The 15391-nt window shown below is 31.6% G+C and overlaps 1 non-coding gene across 1 annotated transcript; it reads right to left on the bottom strand.

Annotated features, from left to right (window-relative positions):
* Positions 1–629: 629 nt before the first annotated feature.
* LOC122293753 lies at positions 630–825 on the bottom strand. Its single transcript, XR_006237354.1, has one exon. It is a non-coding gene; the product is annotated as a U2 spliceosomal RNA (small nuclear RNA).
* Between the last annotated feature and the right edge of the window lie 14566 nt (positions 826–15391).

Below are 15391 nucleotides of genomic sequence, written 5' to 3'. Positions count from 1 at the left end.
CCAATTCCTTACTGGTTGTTCCCAATTGTGGCCATGAAACTGGCTACTTAGCACCTAAACATCTAGTGAATGGTAAAGGCCAAACTAGTTGGGAGTAGCCTAAGGACTATTGATGAGCAACTACTCGGCTTGACTGTATATATGTAGCCATAAATTTCAATTGCCTTGGTGACAGACTGATCACAATGTCCTTATAGGATATAGAAGCAGCTCGATTGTCCAGGACACTCCTGAAAGAAATACCCACAATGGTTCCTATCCCTCAGGATACCTTGCATAACTGTTGGAAACATGTATTACCGCCCCCAAAGGTTCTTCTCCCGGTCTAAGCATGCATTCGTAATAATATCCTCTGTGCCTTACAAACTCTTGTTTTTAGGAAACAATTAACTGATTAAGTACAATCATTCTGGCGGCAATAATAAAAGGGTGCCCAGAGTCCGATACCAAAATCTCATAAAATTGACGCTCAAAAGATGATCATAGCGCTCTGGATAACATCTCCACCTACGGCTTTGACCCACTTTGCGGCAGCTCTTCACTGCCACATTGTATTTCGGAGCGAAAAGCGTTGAAATTTCTCTAAACAAGGAGTAATTCATCGAGACAAATTGTTGGGTTAGGATTGGGTGGGGTGCGCCAGGCCTGTGCAATAGTGCAACGCATGGGCGACGCTTGAAGGCCCCAGCAGCAAGCTACTGTAGCGGGCTTTCCCCCTTAAAAAATTAATTTAATATCGTGTGGCCCATTGGACCACGTATCAGATATTAAACTGATAAGAACAGATACTACACTTGATCTTAGCCAAAAGGCCGAGAAAGGTATGCTTATTCTCGTTGCTTGCTTCTCCTTTTATAGATCGCCTCAACCTCGCTCTGAACGTACTTATTCGGTTTGGGACTTTGCAGACTCCGTGAAGTGCTTCCAGTACCCGTAAAGGTCGATCACATTGTGAAGTGCTTCCGCTTACTCTTGCAGCCCTGTTCGATTTCCTTCGCACGACCGGGACGAACAGTGGCTGCAGTGGCTGGCTGTTGCATCCTCGGCTCCGCCATTGCTAGCTCTGGACGCCAGTTTTGAGTCTTTTATTTTTTTTTTAAAGAAAAGAAGGATCAGAACTTCTTGGTGAGATTTTTCTGGGCACGTTTTCTGGTATCAACTATGTATATATATATACATTTTACAATTTATGGGTTAAGTTCGACTTTACTAATCATTTTAACACATCACACGCTGTATTTTTTTTTTTAAAATTCTAAACTAATTAAGATATTCTAAACTAATTAAGATATTCTATTCATAATTTATATATTATATATTTAATAATAGAAAAAAAAAACTAAAAAATCATGTATAATATATTTTGTGAAGATGATGATAATAATTTTTCATAGCATTATTCTAACAACAAACTCGGTGGATTTTACCTTTTTTACGAGGCATGCTCGCAATGGAAAATTTATCAGTGCATCTAGCACTATCTATAATCTTTACATCAGTTTTATTTTTTTTTAAAGAAAAAACTTCAATGGACAATTTTGCATAAACATAACAGAATTAATATGAGATAATTGTACAGTAATAAAATAACTATTTTTTATTTCTGGAGATGGAATTTGGCTGATTATAAGTATAACTTATAAGGAAAATACTTTAATTATAAAATAATTATATAAAAATAATCTTACAAATTAACGTGTATTATATAATTCATTTAATTATAAAATTATTTATATTATAAAATAGATATAAAGAATAAAATAAAATCACATCAATTTCAACAATTGCTTTTATATATATTTTGAGTTTTGCTATATACAAGCACAGTCGCGTATTAATCTGTGTACCAATACTGATTTATTCATACTTAAAATTTAAATTAACACTGTTTTCAATAAAATCTACTTTTTAACCAATTATATCACATTAGTGTACAGATTAATATATAATTATGCTTGTAACTATACTTTTCTATGTATTTTTTATACGTGTCAAGTCAACTTGTAAAGATTCCTTTGAGACTACTATTGTACTTTCCTTCAAGATGTACGCCCTAAAAAAAAAACCATTGATGGTTCTTTTATACTAATTAAATCATTTTATAGCCTTAAGATTCGAAATTCAAACTCCACAAATCATTTTATAGAATTAGATCAAAATATTGAGAGTGACATATTGATGGCTTTTCCAACAAGTAGAGGTGGATGAAAGAAATAATTTATTTATTTCTAAATGTAAGATTTTTGAGTATTTAAATAATGCAATAAACATTTATATGATAGTCTAGTTGCTATGAATTTATATTTTATGACTTTAAGATTATGAATTCGAGTCAGGACATGAGTTGAAATAACTTATAGTAATAAAACCTAAGCTTTAGGACACAAGATAGACTTTAGACTAACTGGATATTTTAAAGATATTGTAGTGACGAGCTCACTCTTGAAATAGTAGTTATGACAAACTGGATATTCTAAAGCGACTCATATAATTACTCTCTAGGAGGATTGTTCTACTCATTGTCTCTTCTTCCCCTTTTTCTTAAGAAAAAAAGACATTACCTGTAATTCTCCCACAAAGTAAACATCCCTAATTTGGCATATACATATTAAAGCTTATATAGTTTGGTTCTCGATTTTCAAATTGTTTCCGGTTAAATGCATGTCACATCAATAACGTGGATGTTATCTGATGGCGTTAAGGGTAGCACCCATGCAACACTATCAATAACTAATATAACTCACTTTTTTTAAGTCAAATATAACTAATAATCTGTACAAATTTTAAATATATAAATTCCGTACAATCTTTTATAAAAGTAGACTCTATCATATAAAGATATAAAAAACTTATATTATATATTAGTGAGATTCATTAATTTTTTTACCTAACATGAGGTAGTTGGAACTTAGGCATTATTTGGTTAAATAAAATTAAAAATCTCATCTCATCTTATCTCAATTTATTATTATAAAATTTTTAAATTTTCATATAAAATATAATAAACAATCTAATTTTTTCAAATCCCAATATAAAATTAATATTCAAAAATTATATTATAATAATATTTTATTCATTATTATTTAAAACATCTCATTTCATATAATCTGATCTGTGTAACTTGTTATAAGTAGAAGACTAGCACGAGTACGATAATTAAAAATAGGTCAATGCTATGATGATCACTAAATGTGTCTATCAAATATGCGCATTAGTACAAATAATTTTTTAAATAATTTTTTAAATATTTTTAACCATTCATAAAAAATAAAAAAATATAAATTGACTAATAGTCAATTTCTTAATTATTAAATATATATATATCTTTATATTAATAAGTGCCAATAACTTAAGCTACAGTGTTTTCGTCTAATATTTTTATTTCCAATTTTTACCCTTAACTTTATTCTAAAATTACAGACAGCTTGTTTTTATTTCTATTTTATCGACAGATGTTTTAGTCTTTTTACATTTATGATCTTTTTTCTTCTTCTTTAGCGCCGACATTCACACCCATTTCTCACAAACCTCTCTCTCTCTCTCTCTCTCTCTCTCTCTCTCTCTCTCTCTCTCTCTCTCTCTCTCTCTCTCTCTCTCTCTCTCTCTCTCTTCACTGCCACACCCTCGCCTCTAGCAAAGCAAAACAGAGACACCACCGCCTCCGTCAGTGAAGCACGGTCTCTCGCGTCGGATCTCTGACCCGTGGTTTGATCATCCATCCTCCGTCATACACATATAAGCATATGTGGCTTTTTCCCTGTTGAGTTTTTATTCAGTATGGTTTTTATTAACTGTTTGGTAATTTGTTTTCCTGTTGCGTATATGCATATGATGTATATGATTGAGCCGTTTGCTTTGTGTTTGCTATGTGGTGGTTGGCCTTGCATGGAAGCTCTGGTTCGGTAGCAGAGGAGCTCGTGTCATGCCGTGTTTAATCTAGGGCTCCAAACATTGGGTTTGAGTTTCATTTTCTGAAAGTTATTATTTTTGTTTGTTGAACTTCAATTTCGAATTCAATCCTCTTTGTGTTTGGTTGTTTTTTACTCATGCATATGTGTATCACGAATTTTTTACTCATGCATATGCATATCACGAACTTCATTTTGAACTGAGAGGACAAGAAACAGAAATCATACCTACGAAATGCCCAAATTATCTCTCTCTGTACTTTTTTAATTTATGTATTATTTTCTTTATGGATTTGATGATATGTTCTGTGATTTTTGTTTGCAGGGGAAGGAGAATATTACTCCAATTGGCTCAAAGATCACAGTAATTTCAACTTCGTGCCTTGTTTTTTATGTATTTGTTTATCATAACCAGTGTTTCATTTGTTTGCTTAGGAAAGCCTAATGGGTTTTTTATTACTCTGCTTGATTGAAGTGTTTGGTAGAGTTAAAAATTTCCTGAAATGTTTAATTTTAAATTAATCTCACTGCCTTGTATCAGGATCACATGCGACAAGCTGGGGATGTTTGTTTCTCCCAAGTCTTCCGTGAGAATGGTAGGTTTTTAGTTTGAGGATTGGGTTTAACAGTTTGTTGTGATTGTATTCGAACAACTTGTGGTTTAGCCTTTTATCCGTGGTGGGAAATAATATAGTTTGGGTGAGAGTTATTATGTGCTCTTGTTTAACTATGGTGGGAAGATTAGCCGCTAAACGATAAAAAAAAATCCATTCGTGTCACTAATTTGGTTGCTTATGGAAAATCATTGTTGCTAATTTGGTTTCTTATGGAATTGTGTTATTTTTCTTCGTCTCAAAGTTTGCTAATTTGGATCTGTTAATTATGCCCCAAGGTTTTTAGTTTCTTACATTTGCTAGAATTATTGAGTGTGAAGTTTGGTGATAGTGGATATTAGCTCAACAAGATGATTCGTATGTTTTTTTAACCCATATGTTACTCTGTTTCTTAAAAGCAATGGGACATAGAATTACTTCACATATCTTGCTTTTTTATTTTGGGTTAAATTCATGCTTAATTTAAATCCTATTAATGATAGAATTCATGAAGTTCATTTCTTTAGTGTCTTGGAAATGAGGAATCATAATTCTTGGAGATTTCAAATCATTTGACTTTCTTTTTTCATCTTGGACCTTTCATCCTTTTTTTTGCAATACATGATGGGATATTTGAAGGAAAATAGACAGAAATGTATAATTTTTCGCATTTGAAATATTGGGTTTGGACTTTTGGATGCACGATCACATCACATGGCCTCCTTTTGTTGTTATTGAATTCAACAAAGTAAAGGCAAAAATCTAGATTTTTTTTGTTTGTATTTATTTTAGACATGAGTGCAAGAGTTGGTGGTGACTTTCAAAGAAAAATACAAATGTTTTAGCAAATGGGAGATCACATATATGTTAATTATTTCCGGATGTTACCATATATAGATTAAAATATTTTTTTTCTTATAGTATCAGATGAGAGGATTAAAAAAATAAAAAATAAAATTGCATGTGCTCCCGCATATATATATAATTTTAAATATAAATCCATCATTCAATATACTACATATCATCTATTTTTTTAATTTTTTAATTTTTTATTAATTTTTTAGTATATGAATAATAAATAAAAAATTTAAATTAATCTTAAAAAATAAATCTAAAAAAATTTAAAAAAATATTTAAAAAATAAAAATATAAAATATGTGGTGTACGAGACTCATTGTATGATCACCGATATAAAAGAATGTTGAAATCAAATCTTGAAAGGATCAAGAGTGGATGCAGACGTTGAGATAGGAGGGATACAAAAATAGTTGGGGGACCTACATCTTGAAACGTGATAAAGTATTTTGAAATTAAGCCAATTCAGACAAATATCAATCATCTATATCGAGTGTTAGGTGCGACATGTATGCTTTTTCCTCATTCTTTAATTTTTAAGTGAAGTAGAAAAAGAAATTGAATTTGAAGAGGGTCCATTTCCAAGTACCTAAAATGGATTGGCTTAACCTTACCTGCCAAAATATTTAAAAATCAATTTAAATAATTTAATTAATATTATATTAATTTTCTTATGTACAAATTAGATTCCTAACACTCAATGGCCACGACTGACGGCAGACAAAAACACATACATAAGAAGATGAGAGATGAGAGCGAGAGAGGTGGGTGCCATGTAATTCCCAATTTGAACTAATAGGGCCCATCATATTTAACAAAAGATGATCATAACTCTCTCATCTAATAAGACAAAACGGTCCTACCATGAGACGATAATTGAATGTGTACAACCTGAAACTGATCATGACTTGGACAGGTAAGAAAAATAAGTCGTGTCTTGGACCAGTTACCAAAATTTGAAGAATTATATTTATTATCTTTACCCAGTACACATCTCGATGTCACCGTCTACAGTTCCCACATCTTTCCTCTAAAATCTTCCGAGACTTCCACTTTTGCATTATTGATATGCCTGTGCTCGAGATCATAAAAGATATATTCTTCATGCATGCATGCATGCCTTTTAACTTTTTCTTTTCTCGGAAAAGTCTTTCGAAGAAGGCAAGGGATAAGGTTTTAAATACGATCACTTTCAAATGTCCAATATGAGCAAGACTACTTGATTCTTTTCTGAGATGGTAAGTGGTAGTCTTTTAGGATATGGACAATTTCAAATTTCCAACACTTAGAAATTTTCCACATTTTATATGATTTGCTTTGCTTTCAAGAATCATATCGCACTTTAAAAAAATACCAAACACAAGAAAAAATGTAATAGACCATGTATGAGCCAGCCTACCAGAGCGTTGAAGTGAGACATTTTAAATTGAAAATCATAAAATTTAAAATGAAAAATTATATTACCTTATTATATTTAAATAGGAGTAAAATATAACGGAAAGGAAGACCAGTTAAGCTGGCAAAATCATATGGATGGGTTATGTGGTCTTCTATTTTGAACACTTTGTAAAGTATATATAGCCTATAGGGTTGGTATAGATATAATAATGAGGTGTGTGTAGGGTTATCCAAGTGCAGGTCACCAAAACCTAATTTTCAAATCGAAGCCAGGGGTCTCTGGTCTGTGTTGGTGTACGTCCCTTTCTCTCTTTTGGAGTTTGGGCAAAATACGCAAACCTTCCGGGGAGTTTTTTTTTTTTTTTTTTAAAAAAAGAAGAGGACAGCACCTCCAACTTTATTAACGAAATCTGTCATTTATGTTGGAGGAAAATCATAACCAGTAAAACAAATGAGTGAAATGACCAACAAAACAAAAAAGAAAAGGCCTAGAAGGTGGGTGTCGTGGCCTGATTTCATGGGATATTCTCACTTTCCTTGAGCATGCATATCCTGCTTTCTTTAACAGGTCATTAAGTGCAAGTGACATTTTTTTTTCTAACAAACATGTCAGTGTCTTGATGTTGACAAATTGCGTTATGGTATTGAGGATTTGGAGGCTCATGATGAAAATTATATGCATGAAGAATAACTTTTTCCATGTCTCTTAGTAAATCTTCTGGCCATGGAATGCATATATGCTTGCAGCATCATAAATGGTATGATCTGCTGTAAGCTGTTTGTTATATTACGTGGCTCATATCGAATAGAACATGTATTCAGAGGAAAGCAAGTTGATGCTAGAGTAAAGTGCAAGATAAACATTTTCCTCATATTTTGAAATTAAAAATTTTTACATGGTAGTTAAAATATTTTATTTACTGATATCAACGAATGATAATTTATTTATTGCTGTCAGGTGTCGAGTTTACTTAAATGTGTATGATGATACCATATCGACACCCGTTGTTATTTTTGAAATCTATACAATATATTTATATGTTTACAAATTTATATATTTTTAAATTTATACATTTAAATACGTTTAAATTTTTTTATACATTATCTTTTTATATGTTTTTTCATTGTTACAGGAACATCTGCCTTATATTGAAAACTTTGCAAACAACATTGAAAATAATGAGTGGATCGTAGTCTTGGGCGCGCAGATTAATGAATCAGTATATCTAGATATACTAATTATTTTTTCTTCTTTTGTAAGAACATGATGAACAAATCGATTGATCCATTGTATTTTTAAGCTGCTTTTTACAATCCGACATGGGTAAAGTGGAGCAGGTCGATAAAAGTTGTATCATAAAGCTATATATATATATATTTAATATTATATGGCAAAGTAATCACGTAGTTAATTCATTCTTTATAAACAACTAATTAATTAATTAATTAATATCAAAATGCTTGCTTTTGAATTTTGAGCAGACACCAGCATATAATTATTATATGATTAGGTCTAATCTTATGATGGTTTAGGCAATACTCATGAAGTGAGATCTTGGCACAACACTTTGGAGATTCTTTTGATCAACTTGTATTATTTTATTACAAAACAGGACAATTACTTACCAAATTGCATGCATGCTGACAATTTCGTGGATGTGCAGCAGGCCACAATACAAAACAGCATGCAGTATCCACTACTATTATTACATCACTCTTAATCATCCTCACCCCCTTGCCCCCTTGCCCCCTTCAATTTTTTGTTTATGAAAGCATGACATAAGAGTTACTCCATCCATGAATTAATATTGTAATGCATGAAATCGTAATTCGTAAAAAGATGACATATTTTTTATTTTATTTTTTAGATAATTTAATTAAGATATCTTATTCCTTGAAAGCCGGAGAGAACATTATTACTGTTAGAGAACAGATTTGGTAAATATTTTTGAGAGCGAGAGAGAGGCTTTTAAAATATTTATTTTCTCTAAATAAAGCAAAATTATTGTTCTTGGTCGAGCCCTTTACGAAAATTTAAGATATGGGTACCACTTAATTTTGTTGTTAAGCGAAAGCTACCGCATGAATCATAGACGTGAGGGACTCGAAGTTAGGATCAGGTTGATCATCCAAGTGGTGCTTGCTGTCTTATAATTTTCATAAAGATAGATTAAAACTCTCATTTAGCAGTTAAAGAGTGTAGAGACTTTTAGTGAGATAACAGTTAGATTTGATTAGAAAATAGGTGAGGCTGTCGAGAAAGAATCCAAAATTGATTGACGTGTTGAATTGAAGATTGCAAAAAATTAATGGAAACCGTTCAGTTATTTTTACTTCTCTCTCATTTTCTTTCTTTAACTTAGAAGTTTAAGCACATTTTTTATTTTTTTTTTATTTTTTGCAATCTTTAATCAATCATAATTAATGTTTTTATATTTTTTTGTTAAGACTAAATACCAATACTGTAATTCGATAATTGATTAATAATGAACGGGTAGTGTAATGTATTAAATATGATGTTATATCATGTTGATGGTGTTGCGAGTAGAGTAGTTAATCTAGGGATCTAACGGGTCGAAGACATACTTAGTCGAGCATCCAAACAAGTCGTAATTCACCAAAAAGTAAAACCGAAAACCGCTTTAAGGACGCCTGGTTTTCATTTGGTGGGAGAGAATCCACTTCTCAGCACAGATACATTGCATGTGGGTTTCCCTTGTGTGTATTGTCACGTACACAAACCTCCCACATTCCTCTCACGAAATAAAACTGTTCTCCATTGACCCACCCCGACTCCTATCATTTCGCTCCTCACATTCTCTTTCCTCTCACTTATTTTCTCTACTTTGTTTTGCCCTATCTCATAGAGTTTGCATGTGGATTTCCGTTTTTGTTGATAAAGCTCTGTACGAAGAGATTTTGGCCGTTATCTTCTTTGGTTTTCTCTTTTTTGCTCTGTTTGGAGGGTTTTCTGATGGAAAACGGTGCGGATTCGACCTCCCATGATTTTTTCAGCTGTACCCATGTCTAACATATTCGGTTTCAGTGGTAAACTCTCAATTGCTTTAGAAAAACATAAATGATATACTTGAAGTGTTCTTCTAAATAACATACTCAGTAAAGAATTCATCAAAATTAAGCTGTTAACCTCTCTCTCTCTCTCTCTCAACAAAAATGGTGACCCTCTGTTTTAGACCAGACAACTCTGATCCGTAAGATTTTTACAAGTCTTCTGTATCTGTCAGGCGCCGCAGCTATGATACTACATCGCTCTTCTGTATCTGTCAGGCGCAGCAGCTATGATGCTACATCTCTTGTCTCTTGTAGAGAGATGCTTCACGAAAGATGTTATGAAGCAATAGAGTGATATTCTGTCATAATTTTCTCTATAAAAGAATTATTTAGCTCATCTTCTTTCGCATCTCATCTTCTTCACTTTTCTAAATTTAGTCTGCATTCTTACTCTGTAATCTCTTTCTGCTTTCTCACTTTGCAATGGCTCGACAATCTTTTCATTACCAATATATGAGGTATTCTGCACCTCGTTCACCAGTTGTTTCTGCTTCTTCCGTAGGTACTATAATGCAATCCAATGATGATTTGATTAATAAGTCAGATAATGAAATTATCTACGACCTTGTGAGTCTCGGTACCCGATACTCATCAACCCTTATCGCATATTCTCAGCGACTACAATCTAGGACTGGTGGGGTTGACAAACTTCACGAGAATATTTTTATCCTTCAGCGGCTTCTTATGGAGTCCAACATGAAGATTGAAGCACTAAAGCGAGAGAACAGAGATTTAAAATATTTGCTTAACTCTTCTTTTCGAGTGGCTACTCCTTTAGATAGGAAAGACATGCAGATTTTTGAAGAGCAAGAGCGTTTAAAGATTGAGGCAAAGAGCCTCAAATTTCTGTAATTTTGCTTTGTGATAATAAAATAATACTTCACAAATATTCATATTTGTGTTTCTATCTTCTGTTAGATCTTTTATGTGTTCCATTTTATTTCTCCTTTAATAATGCACAATTTCTTATAAAACCATAATATGAATCTGAAATACTAATTGTATTTAAGAGATGATATTTTAGATCTAATAATTTCATTCATATCCTCCATGAATGTTCTCTAAATCCCAATTGAAGCTTGTCATTTTACAAATTTTTTAGTTACAATTCACTTGTAAAATCTTTGCTTGTTATTTGGAAAAATTCCAGTGGATCAAGTTATCAACAATCATGACAGTGTTGCTGGTCTCCTTCTAAACAGGTTGATTCACATGAATAACCTCAGTTGCTTCAGTATACTGAATGAGATGTACTTATTTCTTTTGTTCTTTATTTTAGGACATTTTGAACTTTTGCCATTTATTGTAGTAATAACATAATTGAAGATGAACTGATGACTACTGCATAATATGCATGGAATTCTACCTGCAGTGTACTAAAATGAAGTAATTTGCTATGTTATATGTAATCAACACATTTCCTAATCAATTTGTGCTATTATCTGCTTCTACAAATTATTGATATGTTTTAGTGTTCCCAGAATAGCAAAAACTTCATTTTAGCAGATGAAACAATAAACTTCATTTTAGTCTCACATGCAACAATAAAAGGAAGCTCAAGGGTGGCAAATTACATGGATGAAAAAGAATCGAGCTAAATGATTTTTTCCACCGAAGTGATGTCAGGGATTATGTATATTAAAATTTTTTTTATCAATAGTGATAGTGCACTGGATAACTGATATTAGACGTGTGGATTCGAATTGTCATTGGAAAGTAGATGACAAGTCCTTATTCAATGTTGGTCCCGGCTTGTCCTCTGTATTCAAAGCAAACATATCTTCCTTCTTGTGGGTTCCTTACTTTTTATTATTATTTTATATTATTATATATTTTTTTTAAATTGTTAGGGCTAATTTGGACTATTTTAAAGGGAGAAGGGAGTCCATTACAAGTTTTTGATAGTTTAGGAGATGATTGCAACAGATACTGTCATAGTTTGAGATGATTGTGCATATTTTCCTCAAATTGATCTCAGCCTTAAAAAGACTCAACAAATATATTAAAAATCAAGAATTTTATTTATTATACTGGGTGATTAGTTTTGCACTTGTTTAAGTACATTAGCTTGTGTCGGGTTTTGTGTTTCTAAAGTTTTTTCAAAAGCAAATGCCTGCTTTATAGTATTGGTCTTGGATTATATAAATGTGAAATGTAAAATTTAACTCATTTTTCATAAATTTCTTTTGTGAAAAAAAAAAAGAAAAAGAAAAAGAACCTTAACAATCACGCGGTAAGTGACAAGAAGGATAAAAGTGTAAAGTTGAGAAAAAAGGAAAATAAGGAGGAGGAAGAAAGAGGACTTGGGGACTTCGACGCTTCTTCCCGCATGACTCTTGGACGACCGAGAAACCTCTGGATGAAAATCACAATTTGTACAATGAGTAAATCTATCATTATCTTATTATTTTATACTAAAGTTATTATTAGAAAATGTTTGTATATCTTCTCTATTTGCCTTTTCAAAGTGGTCATTAGTCACAATTAAACTAAGGGCGGCATGCTCAACAATAAACACTGAGCGGCATAATTTCTTCTCAGACATAAAAGGTACATATCACTGTTTAAGTTAAAGCAATGTGCAAGTACTTCATAGTCATCAAACATGTGTCGTGGAATGTGAAGTTGAGCAGGAAATTCCAAGCAGAATTTGACTGCACTACTGAAAAATAAAAAATAAAAAACTTTTGATAAAGTCTAAAATCTCATGCTAATTGCGGAGGCCGAGAGAAAAAGTCTTCTCGAAAGAAAGAGATTGGATTGGGGATATGACATGTTGTTAATTAAACAATGGATTAAGCTTAATCTCTTTCTTTCAAATTATAGTCTCTAAACCTACTAAAGTAGGATTTAAAAAAAAAAAAACAATAATAGAGCTATGTATGAATTAAGAGACGTTAGGTAACATGTCAATAGCAAGCTTTTAAAGGATACCTTTTGTCATCATGGTGGGTAACACACGCCAAAAACAATTGAAGAAAAATAAACCTTTGGGTAATATATCGCAACTTTTTTAATTCAAAATCTTTTTAGACGCAGAACCTATAATTGAACTTTCAAATGTCTAATATGAGCAAGACTACTTGATTCTTTTCTGAGATGGTAAGTGGTAGTCTTTTAGGATATGGACAATTTCAAATTTCTAACACTTGAAAATTTTCCACATTTTATATGATTTGATTTGCTTTCAAGAATCATATCCCACTTTAAAAAAATACCAAACACAAGAAAAAATGCATGCGCGCTAATAATAGACCATGCACGAGCCATCTTTCACTAAATTTTGTCTTCTGTAATGAAAACAATGGTGTCAAGTAATTGGAAAGACATCATACAAATATGACTAAAGGTATACAGTAATAGATTATAAATCATCATGAATCCGCAAAAAGATTTGGTTGCAGCAGTAGTTTTGCAGCGTGATAAGACGTCTGGATGATTGAGGACAATAGGCACCTTAAAACGGTCTTTATGGCTCATTTGTGTTCACTTCGTCTCGTATAGCTGATTCAGTTTTTGTTTCAGAAGGTACGTATTTCCTTAGTTTTATTTCTTTCTTCAGGGTAAGGAAAATCTGCCTACACATAATCTGACTGTGTATATATATATATACATATAATACAATTAAAACTTACAATGCCTTTTGTGTCTAAACAGGAATTGTCCTCATCAAGAGATCTAAATATATAAAAGACTCTCTATTGTTCATTTCAAGACCTGTAAGTGCTTTTATATATATATATATATATATTATATCTCTTTTTGCTGGTCTCTACTTATAATTTTTTTGTGGATCCTTGCTTTGAATGGCAAATTAATTTTGAAAAATATTTTATTCAAGAATTTTGATATGTGATATCGATCTATGCTTTTTATAAGTTCCATTTTTATGGTATTTTTTTCATTCCATGTGTTATTTTCTTCTCTTCATTTCCTTGTTAATTTAAAGTATAAATAATTTGGTTGTATGTATTTTTTAACATATGAATCAACGAAATTGTTTATAGCATTTAAAATGCATCATGGAGATATGGATTTCGCATTAAGCAATTATTATTTATTCATTTAGTTTTGGTTGTGTTGAACAGTATCCAACTTTTAGAAGAATCATTTGCTTCGTTAACATAATGAGAAGTGGTAAGATTGTGTTAATAAGTTATGTAGCATTTTTTTTGAAATAGTAATATTAATTTTGAAAAAGTTAAGTTTGGAAACTATTTTTTGAATATCAAAGAAAACAACGAGCGGAGAATATCCCGTATAAAGATTTACCAGAAGAGAAAAAGGAAGAACTCCGTAGAAAACAGAGAGAACGATATGCTACAAAAAAAGCATCTAGCAGCAATTCCCTCCAATTGAAAGATTCATAATATGAAAAATCTTATTAAAATTTTAATAAATAAGTGTTAACAAATTAAATTATATTAACGTTATTAACAGATTAATTTTTGATATGTTAATATAGTCTTATTTAATAAATGATAATATATTATCAGAATGGTTGTGTGATGTTTTATAATATATTCATTTACAGCAAAGTTGTTGCATGTATTGTTGTCTTTGTGCTCCTCGATTTGCTGGGTCGTGATCTCCTCATTTTCCACTGATCTTTCATTTGTCCTCTATCTCCAGGTATGTTTTGTTATTATCCATATAAATAAATGTTCCTCTATTTATTTTGTATTATTTTATGAATTCATTTGTCTATGTTATTTTACAAATCAATAAGATTGTTATTTAATATTTGGTTTGATACGAATGTTAATCATATGCTATTATTTATATATAATATTTCTTTATGCTTTAGAGATACATAATTGCAAGCTTGTTTTTTTTTTCTTTCCTTGGATATTCATTTCTCTGTTTTGTATGTTTGCGTGTTTGACAAGTTGTTATTTATGTCTTCTTAGTCTGTCAAATTCCTACAAAATTTGTGATTCGTTCTAAGAATGCTAACTGGTAAGCCGATCTTATTACATAGAACGTTAAAATTTCATAAATTGTATCTTCACTAATTTGTATCTAAAATTCTTTAAAAATAAATTTTGAAGAATCTGGAAATGGTGTTGGAAAAAAAATTGGTACGCTGCTCAATCAGAGGAGAAGAAAGAAGAACTACGTAAAAAAAAGCGGCAGAGGTATGCTGAACTAAAAGAATGCAGAAGTAAGAAAAAACAAACAGAAACAAGATTTCAACGTAATGTATCTTATAATTCAAACGATGATGAAATTATTTGTACAAGAGAAATCGGATCTTCGTCAAATATTAACACTTCTGGTAACATTATACATAGGACCGCATCTACTCTATCTAGAATAGAAACTTGCAACTCTGGCAGTGTTCAGAAAACTTCATCAGTTGGTACTTCTTTCAAACGAATATTACAAACTGACATTTTGGAGGCAAACCACTTACCCTTTGTGCTTTCGTGCCAATATTGTGGACCAAGAAAATTTTACCATGAACCAAACGGCTTTTGTTGCGCTGATGAGACAATAGCGTTGAGCCGTAATCAATTTTCAGATGAGCTTTATCAATTATTCACTTCTAATTCAGTCGAGTCT

The sequence above is a fragment of the Carya illinoinensis genome, chromosome 1 (assembly GCF_018687715.1).
Source record: "Carya illinoinensis cultivar Pawnee chromosome 1, C.illinoinensisPawnee_v1, whole genome shotgun sequence".
NCBI classification, from domain to species: domain Eukaryota; kingdom Viridiplantae; phylum Streptophyta; class Magnoliopsida; order Fagales; family Juglandaceae; genus Carya; species Carya illinoinensis.
Note: the sequence above shows the minus strand (reverse complement) of the source record. Positions and strands in the feature narration are given on the sequence as shown.